Source organism: Suricata suricatta, chromosome 9 (assembly GCF_006229205.1).
Source record: "Suricata suricatta isolate VVHF042 chromosome 9, meerkat_22Aug2017_6uvM2_HiC, whole genome shotgun sequence".
Classification (NCBI taxonomy): domain Eukaryota; kingdom Metazoa; phylum Chordata; class Mammalia; order Carnivora; family Herpestidae; genus Suricata; species Suricata suricatta.
This window is the reverse complement of record NC_043708.1, coordinates 64,597,919-64,608,462: the sequence shown is the minus strand read 5'-3', so window position 1 is coordinate 64,608,462 and position 10,544 is coordinate 64,597,919. Positions and strand designations below refer to the sequence as shown.

General features: G+C 34.8%; 1 long non-coding RNA gene across 1 annotated transcript; it reads left to right on the top strand.

The window, feature by feature from the left end:
* Positions 1-216: 216 nt before the first annotated feature.
* Positions 217-5,791, top strand: LOC115301706. Its single transcript, XR_003913254.1, has 5 exons — positions 217-287; positions 606-701; positions 2,636-2,715; positions 5,210-5,385; positions 5,539-5,791. It is a non-coding gene; the product is annotated as an uncharacterized LOC115301706 (long non-coding RNA).
* The last annotated feature ends 4,753 nt before the right edge of the window (positions 5,792-10,544 follow it).

Genomic DNA, 10,544 nt, shown 5'->3' with positions numbered 1-10,544 from the left:
CTATAAATTATATTGTTAATTTAAATTATTACCACCATTCAATGCTTTCTGAGATGGAATGTAATTCTGCTAAGTCATCATGCCTGCCAAAATGGGTTAGTTTTCACCCAGTAAAGGCTATTACTAATCTTTTTTTTATTCATTTGGCTACAAATACTGGTGCATTTCACTAAATCAAACATTCTATCTTTTTTTCTCATCATCAACAAAAAATCATCAGGACTGAGGTAACGAGACATCAAAGGCTTTACCTCTGGAGTACAGGTTCTGTCTCCTCGGACTGGAAGGTAGGCTCCATATAATTGTGCATCTTATCTGTCCTAAGTGGTATATCCTCAGTGCCCATGATAAGGCTCAGTACCTAGGAAGATATACAATATATATTTGCTGAATGAGTGAATGAATAACACAATAGTAATAACATTCAGAGATTTTAGGTTTCTTTTAAAACAATGTTACTTTCAGTATAGTATTGAAACTTTCAAGACATTGAAAGTATATTAGAAATCATAATTGTTCTATCAATGATAAAATTTTGAAATAATAAAGTGTTAGTGAAAAGGTGCAAAAAGTAAGTTGAATTCACATTCATATTTGCTCCGGAGGTAAATCGGCATTGATTACAGCCCCCTGTTGACCAAAGAGGAAAAGCCAAGGAGGCAGTTGGCCCATTTTCTCCTTCACAACCATTGACTCTTCAGGTAGGTTCTCTAAAGTAGGCTGTGAAAAATGAGAATTGTTTATTTCCCAAGAGAATTAGTAACGATGAAATGACTTAACTTTACAGTATAAAGAAATTGTTACTGCTGGATAGAAGGTTGTGACCCTTACCTAGAAAAATGGGGTCAGGGTCTAAGGCTTGGCTTCTCATAGATGAGCTTCTGTATTTCTTCACAGATTGTGGATTTGATTCTTAACTCAAAAATACACATTCTTGGCCACAACATAAACCACAATAAAAGAAAGTGACTGTATCTTTCCAGTTCCATGTCTAACATAGCTGTCAATAATATGGCTCCAGTAGAATGGCATAGGGTGTGAATCTTAACTTGAACTCTTACAAGCTGGGTGACCTTGAGTAGCTTCCATAACTTTGTTGTGCCTCTTTAGTACTTGTGGAAATGGGAACAGTAATAGATCCCACTTCATGGGTTGTTGTGAGACTAGCCAGTGATCAGTCAGCACACAAGAAGTAGTTGTGCTAACGCAGCAACAGAATAGAGTAAGACAGTCATTGCTTGGCCACAAAGGGCGAGAGCCTCATGTAGGGAGTCACTCTCCCTCCCTCCACATCTCCCACATTGGCTGAAAAGGGTGTGAAAGCTGAGGCTATTAAAATAAGTAAGGGCATTTTTCATTTGCAGGAAATGAAGGGAAAAGGAACTAAAATGTATTCTTTCCCAACTCAGGTCATGCACTTACCATACTTTTCTTAATGTAATCTTCACAATAAATCTAAAGGTCACTATCATTTTCTCATTTCGATATTCAAGAATTTGAGGCTGAGAGAAGTCAAGTAACTTGCCAAGCTCCCAGTCTTGGTATGTGGTAAAGCGAGGACTCAAACTCAGGTCCATATTGTTTGAATGATGCCCTGTGCTTCTCTGGGTCATAGGCCTCTGCCCGCCCACATAGTGGCCCAGCTACTAAATTAAAACACTCCTGGCAACCTTGAGAACAATGTGGCCCCACCCCTCGTCCACCTCACACCTCCAAAAATAGTTGGAATAACAAGAGCCTCCGTGGAGCAAGCGCTAAGTCTCCTCCACCAGCTGATTACTTGGGGGAGGGTAATAATTTCCCAAGAGTTAGCATGCCCTGGAGTCACCTGCAGAGTACAGATTCTGGCTGACGAATGGCACACAGGATTCTATATTTCTAGAACCTCCCCACGATTCTGATGTTGTTAGCTCTGAGACCATGCAAGAATAGGCTATCTTATGTGTGAAAAACAGAAATCACTTCTTTTCAGTGCCTGTTTGTGATGGCACACTGTGGTTTGATCTAATGTAAAAAAAAAAAAAAATGATTGTCTTTTTTTTTTTTTTTTAAGTAATTGGGATTCATGTCCTTCTCAAATAAGTTTACCTTCCTAAATCAACTGATTTATTTGGCTGGTACAGAAGGGTCACTGACCATTGAGGAAGAAAACAACTGGAAAGAGCCTGCAAAAACATGAGAATGAGGGAGAGGCATAATATGATACATTAAGACAATTGTACGGGCACCTATCTCTTCCAGCCCCTTCAAAATAAAATTCATTGGTTTATCATTATTGTAAACCTCTTTCAGCGATAGTGTCTGGCTTAGACATTCTTACATAGAAAGATGCCCCATAAGCTGAGGTATAGGAAGCTATATGCAGATATGTAGGTAAAAAAAAAAAATACAATCCTCCTCTCTAGTCCCTAAATACCTACATGAGAATATAATCTAGGCAAGTTAAAAAGAAACACACACATGTTCTTTCCGACTCCTCTTTTATCCTTGAAGGAGAGGGAATGTTCCCTCTATTTTCCAGGAGGAGGAAGGTCCAAGGGGACCCATGCAGCCTTCACATTTAGGTCTCAGGAAAGGAGGGAGCAATTTCTCTGAAGATACATTCAGGAGAAAGCTCAACATTTTTCTCCTTCAGGTCTGCTGACAACAGGGAGAATGCCTAGGTCCACCCTCCTGTGAGTCAAGAGACCCTAGCCCTACTAGGAAGGCCTGCAGGTATGTGACATTGCCTGAGCGGGGTGGGAGATTTATTTATTGAGTGGTGTTTTGAGTGGGTCACTGTTAGACCTGATTTCCCACCACTGACCAGTAATAAAGCTGGCATTTTGGCTCCAACCAGCTGCCTTAAATACCTATCTTTTGTTTACTTACTTATCTATTATTGAAGTATAATTGATATATAGTGTTATACTGGCTTCAGGTGTACAATCAAATACCTGTCTTTTAATTGATTCTAAACTTAGGAGAGCAAGACGGTTTTATTTATTGGCTCCCTCGAAAATCCTAAGCATAGCTAACTGGAATGGGGGAGCTTGGTAGACAAGAACTCAGTGTGACTTGGAAGGAGAGGCAGCCATCACGGGCATATTTGGAACATGTCAAATAAATGCTGCTTTTACTACTGAATGACTCATTAGATGGGTTAATTAGTTGATTTTTTTTTTCCCAAATAGCTTTGTGTACAAGAGACATTTTCTAATCCTTTTCATGTAGACAACTTTGCTTTGGAGAATGTAGGAGTGTTGGAGAAATTATGCTAGAATTAAAGTTTGGATTTCTGATAGTGCAGCTGACTTATTGCATGACCTCTGGCAAAAGCTATGCAAACAGTGAAAACCAGAAGAGATTGTTGATCGAATTATCATCCTTCTGACTCAATTTTTTAATCTGCATGTGTCTAGGCTCTTGAGATTCTTGGAACAGACAAGCTAAATGACTTCTATATATTCCATTCCAAATGCATTAATTTCATTGAGACTATGAATTATATCTGTTAAATTTCTTACCACCTTTCTTTTGATAGAAAATACCCTTCTGTTGCATTGACTCTATTCATAATATATTCTGATATGCATCTGCTCTTCTTTCCATTAATATTTCATTCAAATTGCAAGGTGACATCATTGTTTACATACTGGTATTTAAACATCTTTCCTGGGGAATATTTTCCCTTTTTATTGTTTAAACAAGGTAGCAAGCAGATGAATTTAAATTCAAGCTGAAGATAAGTTTTACACACATGTTTTTATTCTACTGAACACCAGATACAACTCAAACTAAATATAACCCCCCAAATCCAAAATGCACAGTATAGGAGAAGGAAAAATATTTATTCTCCATTAAGTGTTCTTGAGCCTTTGACTGGACAGAATCTAGTATTCATGACATTTTCTACATAGAAAATATGGGGTGAATTTGACATTTAAAAATTACTTTTCCCCTCCAGGATCCACTTCTGCAAAGTGTCATAGGCTCAAGGGACAATCTTTAAAACAGCAATTTATTTCCTGATTTCTTTTTCAGAATTAAATAAGTGCTAGAAGCCTTCAACTTGAAACTTACCCATTGAAAAATAACATACATGTCTCCATTGTCAAAATGTGTTTAAAAAAGAAGAACTTAATGGTTTCTCATTTTAGCAACCCAGATGTTTGTTGTCAGCTTATCCTCTTATTATTAATAGGAATCTAATTGATATTAATTCTTCAACAACTAGGTTAGCACTTTCTCACTGTTTAACTTCTTCTCTATAGTTGCCACATTTAACTGTTTTTTTAAAATTCCCTCCAGTCAAATTCTACATGACCTTGTCATCTGTAAAGATAAGCTGCAAAGATAGCAACTTTGTTTAGAAATACATTTTACTAAGCTTAAATGCTATTAAAGTCTCCTCAGCTAGCGAAGAGCAAGCCACACTTCATTTTTTAGATAGCTCACATTGTTTTCCATAATGTAATGACTGGAACTTGGGGTGTTTAAATGGTACTTCATGGTGCAGACGTGGTCTAAACTTCTTCGTGATTATACATATGCTTTTCTATGGTGCGCACTAATCTCTTCTGCCTTGGGTGTTTTAACAAAATGGCTGAAATTTTCAGCCATTATGGATGAGTTATTCAGCAAATCTGTAAAAGCAATTCCACTTGACAAGCCTATAGTACTACTTTAAGTGATTGAATCTCTTTGATTCCACAATGGCAAGGTCCTTATTATTCTTGCAGGAATTTTACAAGTTCTAAGAATATTTCCAAAATGCCACTAGCCACATTGCCAAAGAGAGACAGGCAATTCAGTCAGAACTATACTAATTTGATTTAGGGAACCCAGTTAAAGGAATGATTTTTTTTAGGGGGGAAAAACCCTACTTGTTATACTTTGTACCCATGTGCGTTGATCTTTTATTAGATTGAGTGTCTTAAAGTTCAATCCATAACGTGACCTTATTCTCTTGCTTAAATTTATTTTCTAGTAAATGAATGGAAGCCACAGAATTGGTGAGGTCACGAAACTTATTTATCTGAAACACTGAATTGTATACATCCCTTAAGGGCAAAGGGATGTTTTTTGCCCTGAGGGTATTAGTCATGGTCCATAGTTCGTGGGAAAAACTAAGGAAGTCTCAAAATTGTGTTCCTATTATTTCCATTTCTCTAAGACTTTGTTTGAATTCCAAAGTGAATTTTCTATTATCCCATTGTACGTTGCATAGGAGGGCACCAACCAACAGGCTTTGGGGGAGCAACACCTGCAGTTACATTCAAAGGCATGACTTTTCCAAGCGTTTGTGAGCTGGCCGGCATTGTCCCCAAAAGGATAAAGGCCTAGGTTCTTTACCTGACTGGCAGAAGCATTCCAGCACCACGAAAGGACTCTAAACATTGTTTTGTAAGTAATGAGTCCTGCTGGTTTCATCCTGCAAGACATTGAAATCCCACAGGGAAAATGTGGTTGGAAATAAAACAGAGGGCTGGGGCCTTTAATGAGTTTCCTATCCACAGATGCCATCAAGCTTTTATACTATTCACTTTATTTCTACAGCTTCAACAAAGATTCCCAGAGTTGTGGGCCATACTCTTAACACTGAAGTGCATAGAACTTGGCAGAAATCTACACTTCAGAGATAATAACATATCATTCCATGAAATAAAGGAAAAGGCATAATCAAAAAAAGAAGTTAAATATGGAAACCTGTTTTGACAACAAAGAAATACAGATGAAGCCAGACAGGAAAGGTGTTATGTATGCATGTTTTTTTCATGGTTCACATAAATTATGATATTGTAAGAACCTATCAAGTTTTCTGTTTTCTTTTTTCATATCCTTTAAGTCAGATAGGTTATTTACATTGTTCTCCATCTTACATAAAAGAAAAATTTCAAAGACTCATGCTTCAAATGAACAGAACACTTGCTAAATCTATCAAAAATATAGATGGCTCATTCCTCAATTGTATTTTATTAACTATTACAGTTGAAGATGCTTCAAAGTCACTTGGATGTCCAACAAAAAGAATTTAATCTTAATGAAAGGAAATTGGACTTTCTGAATTAAAAAATATAGGAAAACTAAAAAGCAATTGTTATTTAGTAGATGGAAATTACCAGTGGAAACAATATTCACTAGATATATTTTGTTAATAAGGATAATTATTGAATCATAAAAAGTTTCCCTGAAATTTGCACTGAAGGAAACATCAAGTCTCATCAAATTTTTAATTAAATGCTAGAAAAGGGAATTTATTTGGGCTTATAAATACTTAAAAGAAAATAAAACTTAGATTTTTCCAGTCTTAAAAAACTATCCCTGACTTTATTTTTCACTTACAAAGGGTTTTCATTTATGTAAAAAATAGAAAAATTTTGCAAGAGATCTAGAAAACAGCAAACCAAAAATTTGCTATACCATGAAAATCTGTTTCCCCCTCAAAAACATCTATCTTTCCAGAAATATTTTTACTTTAAAAAATATTGAGCTGGCATTTTGAGAACTTGATATTGACCCTGTATTGAATTTTTCAAATTGGCCTCTGATAAGCCAAAATTTTCTGACTGTCTTAGGTTTTACAATCCTATCTAGAAAATCATTGCTTAACTAAATTAATGATAGGTCACAATAATGATATTCTGAGTTATTATTAATCACAAAGAATAATGAAATAGATAGTAGAAATTATTGAATTAATTCTACCATTTCCAACTTGTCTGTCTCAATGCAACTGAAAGAGAAGGGAATAATTCAAGGGACCTGAAACTTTAAAAAAAATAGATAGACATTCAAGAGACCTAAGTTTATGAATCTTCAGACATAGAAGCCAGGAGCAGTTCAAAGGTATTAGTGGGGGAAAAAAAGAAAAGAAAACCTTTATGGAAACAATGAATAGAGACATCTGTAACATTTCTTTCCCCTACTCAAGTCATCTATTTTAATTTCCTTAATTAATAATAGTCTATATTTTTGTTTGCCTGGTTTTTGTAACTAAGAGGCCAATATGGTGGGAAAACTATTTGTGAGTACATTTACAGGTAATTCCCACTATTAGGGCCATTTCTTCCACCATCTCCACCATCACCTTACACATTTTCTTTTCCTCATTCGAGTCAAAATAACAGCTTTCATTCTTGTGAGTGCCTACTATGTGCCAATCATGTTAATGTACATTTGCAATAAAACAACTTCCTATGAAATAGATTATTATTCCCATTTTAGAGATGAGACTTAAAAGTTTACATAAGAAAAGTTGTTCAAGTTCATACCACTTTAAAGAAGTTGACCTGGGATCTGAACTAAATCTCTATAACCCGAAAGCCAGTTACTTTTACACAAAACAAGCTATACTATATGTTAACTTTTATTCTATCTTCTTTCTACACTGTGTTTATGTCTCTATTTCCTCTATTAACTCAAAGAGACTTTTTCCAAATGATTTGACCAGTGAAGTTAGTCAACATGATCAAATGGATGACTATTAGCAGATTTAATCTTAAACTATGATGGAAGGCATCAATGAAGAGGATTAATTTTTCTTACATGAATTTTCTAAGTTCGGCAGTTCAAATAATTTTAAATTCATTGAACTATATTTAACAGAAAATACTGTTTGAACCAACTGCAATACCTGAAATCGGCAGGGTGCATCAAACATGAAAACTAGAGAGAACTGTCCAACAGCAATGTGATGATCCCAGCAACAATGGGGAATTATTAAAGACAAGAGACTAGCAAAGATGGGCAACTTGAAAAAATTAAAAAGAAACAGTTCTGATGAAAAAATAGGTAATATGGGTACATTTAAAGTTAAGAAACGAACAAAAAATTGACCTACACTAATTGTCCTTTATCAAAATCTTAGATGATGCACTCACTGCATCTCCACTTTAGGCAAATGTTTGAAAATATATGCAAGGTTTGATGCTATCACAGCATGTTCCCAGTTGTTTTATTGATTTTGACAGCAAAATAGTGGTTTGGGGCCTCATTTGGCCTTTGACCCTCTCTTTGGATTTCCAGACAATTTAATAATTTAATACTTTTAGGAAAAAATAGCATTACCTTACTATTATGTCCACATTATTTTGGTCTATTTCCTAGTATTATTTATCTTAGCATGAACCTTAAGTGACAATACCTTGACATTTTAATTGCACATTACTTGCAATGTGTTAATTTAGTCAGTTAACCCATTCAGTTTTGTTTGTTTGTTTGTTTGCTTTTAGTTATGTTTTTCAGAATAGCAAAGTCTTATGTTAACCCTTGTGGTTTTAGCAAGCCATGGTTTGAACTAATTTACTGGCTAAAAAATTAACATACAGAAAAAGAGACTTATTCTGTGGATTCAACAAAGGCCTCAGTGACATCACCCACACAATGTGCTTGGGGGAAAGTGACATCTTATATTGGTTTTTGATTGGGAACCAGGCACCTAAATCAACTTCTCGATTAAGAAATAATAAAATAGGGTTTCAGGTTTGTGGGTCTATAATAATTTCAAACTTTTGAGTTGATTTTAAGCCTTATAGAGTTAAATTTCAGAGAAACCATTAGAGACTTGGATTTCACAAAGTAATTTAAAGAAAAGAAAAAGTATGCTCTACATTTTAAATACTCTGGAATTGGAGTCATTTGGCAAACAATTAACATTAAAGTTATGCACATTTTTTTCATTGTTTGCCATTAACCTTAATTTCATTTTTAAATTCATTTCATGTTAGCACAAAATGTGAGACGAACCTTTTCAGTCATTTTAAATTGATTTTTGTTTCCAGAGGCACATTTTTAAATTTGCAGAACATTGGGAAACTGGAAAGAAATTACATAGGAAATCTATAAATTATGGAGAATCTATTCTGGCAACACCCTACTATGTACCCAAAATTACATATTTTTTAAACAAGCAACATTCTAGGTATAAATAGATTTTATGCATCATATGTTTCAAGTGCTAGTGAAAGTCTCCTAAAGACTTATACTCACAATAATGGAAAAAGCAATTCACAAGAAAATTTCTATGCATAATCTATTGCTACTATCTATTTTGTGTAAGTAAAATAAGTAGCGAATTATTTTGGAGGTAAATAACCACTTTTCATGCTTAAATTATTTGGTAAAGCGAATAAGTTGAAGTGCTAACTAGTATTTTGCATACATACCATAAGATACAAAATAGCACGTGCTTTCTATTTATGTTGGTTACCAATCTTGATATTCAAGGGAAGAGTGTATAAAGTTAACAAGCAATTATTATTTGGCAAATTAGTACTCAACAACCCTGAGTAAATAGGAAGTTTGAAACCTATCTGTTATACAGCTACTTTAATTTGCATAGCACACTGGTGTGTTTGCTTTGCAAATACTTTGCAATGAATCATCATTTGTACTATACGGTCCAAAGAAAAGCAATCAAAATTCACAGCAAGACAATGAAATTAATTATAACTGTTGAATTCTGTGGTGGTAATTCCTCCTCATGCAGGAAGATTAATTGCATTGCACTTTCCTTGCACTCCACTAAATGATCTGATGAATGTATAATCATTTACAGATTTCTCAAATGCTGAAAATTGATTACCTTTGATTAGCTCTGATCTGCACAAAGAGCTCTGACAGAGTATCAGTGAAACATTACAACATTACAGACAAAGTAACAAATGATTTAATTACCAGTGTGCTTATTAATGTTAGATTCCCTGCAGTGATCCTGGCAAATCAGGGGCCTGTAATAGACCTGTGGGTTTCACTGAATTCCATTAGGGTTTAAATAATATTTCTCACTATTTCTCAAATCCTTCTTTTCATGGCTCCTTAATAACTCTAATTAATTTTAATTTGCACAAAAAAATCCATGGCATCTTTAGAAACTTTTAATTAGCTATAAAATAAAACTCTTCTCCTCCCAAGAAGACATATATGATCAGCTTTGGAGTAGACTCACAGATAAGTTTTCATTAATGGTAGTTAGCTCTCCATAACATTATTAACTGAAAATCGAAAACAAATGGTGAGTTTTATCTGTGGCCCAACTCTTCTCATCTAGAGGCAAACAAAATGAAATTTTCAAAACAAGAAGCAAGTTAAAAAACAGTTCGGTAAAATGTTTAGATAGTAGTAGGGTAAGCATCTCAATACTCTTTTTTGTGTTGCAAATGCATACTTTCAACCATTTTGTTAACTCTAGTATAGAAAACACACTGATTAAGAAGCTTCAGTGTATGTGGGAAGAGGATTTGAAAATGCAAGAGCAAGAGAACACTGGCCCCGTTAGACACAGAATGTGATGAATAATGTTGGCACAAACAAATCAAGCTTATCTAGGCTTGTATGCAGGAACGTTCTGAGATCACTCTGGATTGGCAGCTTTTAGGGCTTTCCTCAATTTGATGCCATTATATATGACATTAAATTATTGTGAAGCAATGACAATGAAAACCCAGATGATCAGAAGAGTCAAACAGAGCAGCTTAAATTAAAATATGTGGCTGCAAGTGTTTCCAGGCAAAGAAAAATTAGAGGGTAGGCAATTAAAAGGTTGTTTAGCACAGAAATGCTGA